Raw genomic sequence first — 3,046 nt, 5'->3', positions numbered from 1 at the left:
ACTGGATCCACACATCTATTCCAAAAGTAGCCTAGCAAAAGACCTACCCCTAATCGATATGAAATTGAACCACCGCAGAGGATACCTGAAAAGATTTCCTGATAAATCTTTTTGAGACACCTTCCTTCGAACAAGGCTGAATTGATTAAAAACAAATGAAGTGAACTTCATCCAAGGAAGCTCAAACTTAGGAGTTTGTCGATTTTGTAACCCAACTGGAGAAACCGAGTCGATCCAACATCTCCTGTTGACCTGTCCTAAATGGAGCACCAAAAGAACTAAATAACTGTTACCTTTAGCAACAAATGTTCCAACCATGGACAGAGAGTCTTTCTGGAAGACCCTCATTTGTGGAGAAAAGACAAATATTGTGATTGCAGTAGTTTCCATGATGAACTCAATTATTCCAATTTTGGAGGGGAACCTTGAATTAGATGGAAATTTGGAAATTGATCGATTAGAATGGCTGAGATCCCTCACAGCCCTTAAACTTCAATGCTTGATTGCATACCATCAAAACGGAATGGACATACAGATCCTTCAAATCTAATGTGATGTTTTCTTTTTGTAAAAATTGATTGATTCAATTAAATAAAACACATTTTTTTTTAAATCCTAGGTCTATAAGGCTATTGGCACATAATGCTAACAACAATAGAGGTTTTGAAGTGTTGGTGCTTAAATATTGACTGACCTACCTATAGTGTGTTATCTAAACAGACAAAGCGTGTTAGTGATTTGCATGTTTATATTTGTATTTATTTTACAAGCATTTTCATCTTTTTATTTGGTTGAACTGGAACAGTTTATGTGGTGGTTTATGTGGTTAACAACAGAAGTACTAATGAGTGTTCACCAAACTGTTCTCAGTCAGTTCAGTGGATTAATATAAGGAACATTAAAAGAAGATTAGAATAAGTCTATTTAAAATGTTCATCTATCTCACTGTGTATTGTCTACCTTGGAAACACCGTACAGTGCAACTGCAGCCTTGCTATTTTTGTAAGTACCAAAATCAAGATAATTTTAAATGCAATGAATGGCAAAAACTCTTACTTGTGTATTTAAATGAAGCAATGCCATTTGGCTCCATTGGCATCAAATTACAAAGGAGAGTATGCATGAAGAACCATAAATGGCACCTGTTCAGAGCAATGCTGCATCAGTCCATGCATTCTTGCATCAGTTTTGGCTATGATGTATAAGCATTTGCCTTGTCCAAGGAGTTAAAAAAATAACATTTATAACTACTGCTAATTTGTATTTTGCACCATGACCTAATGAGGCTTGATCTAAATTATGCAAACTATGATTGTTTTGTCAAATTAAATGGTGTGCTACTTAGATCTAGACGTTCTACATTTCACAGTGCAATGTTTAATATCATCAGAGGATAACATATATTTTTGTGGTTTCAATGCATTTTGAACTTCTACAGGGCAATGCTGATTGCTTCTTGTGTTATGAAGGATAATCAGGATTCTAATAATGGCACAGAGACAAGTATTACGAATCACTCTTTCCCTTAATTTCCACTATATATTTTCCTAATCTGTGATGGCATCATCGAGGTCATAGTCTGCTGCGCAACAGGGGGCACAAAGTTAAGGTGCCTTTAGCTGAATTTCAGGGGTTTTTGCGCTAAATTTTCACCTTAACGTCCCTGCATCTAAAGATTGTTCATTGAATTTCAAGTCTTGTTAGTCCATGAATGTTTTCGGTGACAATAGCCATGGCCCTTAACCATGGCCAATACCCAAAGTCTTTGGCTGTGTCCATTATCTATTTTAGAACAATACCAGACCACTAGCCACACTCATTGTTATTTCTTTTTTCCAACAGACCTATGTTTACAACAATGGCTTACCTTATTTCTTTCAAGGATGTCTTATCTTCTATGCTCAGTCAGTTTTACATCCGTCACAGACAATGCAATACATTTCATAATAGAAATATAAAGAAGAATGGTTATGTTTTATTTTCTTCATAAAAGTGCTGGTTAAAAACTAAATGTATTCCTATTAATCATTGTGTAGAGGAAAACAACTTCTCATTGGAGAGAAAAAAAAAACTCTTGTCACTTATCTAAAATATCTACAAATGTATACATATGTGCACACAAATGATATACTATCTCACTGTGTTCATGGGTACAACACCTACACTAAGCAGTTAGGTAACTACGAACCTGTTTTTTCATTAGCAAATTCAAAATAGAATTGCCTGTGACATGAATGGTTTGTGCACCTTCAAAGGTGCATCACTACATTTCTATAGAAATAAAGTACAATAATAATATTCTAACAATAAATAACTATATACACAAAACCAATGTTTCATTTCTGTACAAACTTTGTTTCATTTTAAATGATATTACATTTGCAGAGTAGTTTATACAACCTTAACCATGAAACTGAAACATATAACCTATATCTTCAGTTTTACAAATAAAAATATGAAAACATGCCAACTTTGTATCGTTATTTTGAGGGTAAAGTCTAACCGTACCATTATTTGAAATAATAGGTAGACAAGAAAAAGTTCCCTGTGTGTAAAAACATCAATACTCAGTACAAGCTAAACTAAGAATATTAGAAATGTCATTTCAATACTTGTTGTAAAGTCTGTGTGTGTCCTCGCTTTGGCCACTTACACACATGAGAAGTTAATAATGACATTTCATGTGCTCGCTTCGGCAGCACATATAATAAAATTGGAACGATACAGAGAAGATTAGCATGGCCCCTGCGCAAGGATGACACGCAAATTCGTGAAGCGTTCCATAAATAAAAAAATAAAATAAAATAAAAAATGACATTTCATAATCTACATATCATCTTTAAAAAAAATGTAAATGTGTATTGTTATTTAATGCTTCTAATTGCACAGAACCTTGTGTGCTGTGTGTATTTCCTTTTTTCTTGTAATTAAAAATTCACTTTTAAATATGCTAATTCGCTCTAAATTGTCATGTAAATACTTCTTTTCAAATCTGTGTGATTCCCTTGTTAGGGCCACCTACACACATAAGAAGTTAATAACAATT

At 33.8% G+C, this 3,046-nt stretch overlaps 1 non-coding gene across 1 annotated transcript; it reads left to right on the top strand.

Annotated features, from left to right (window-relative positions):
- The first annotated feature begins 2,683 nt into the window (after nt 1–2,683).
- Nucleotides 2,684–2,790, top strand: LOC138528980 (U6 spliceosomal RNA). Its single transcript, XR_011284348.1, has one exon. It is a non-coding gene; the product is annotated as a U6 spliceosomal RNA (small nuclear RNA).
- The last annotated feature ends 256 nt before the right edge of the window (nt 2,791–3,046 follow it).

The sequence above is a fragment of the Ambystoma mexicanum genome, chromosome 7q, assembly GCF_040938575.1.
Source record: "Ambystoma mexicanum isolate Mex_15411 chromosome 7q, UKY_AmexF1_1, whole genome shotgun sequence".
Taxonomy (NCBI): Eukaryota; Metazoa; Chordata; class Amphibia; order Caudata; family Ambystomatidae; genus Ambystoma; species Ambystoma mexicanum.
This window is presented reverse-complemented; position numbering and strand designations above follow the sequence as displayed.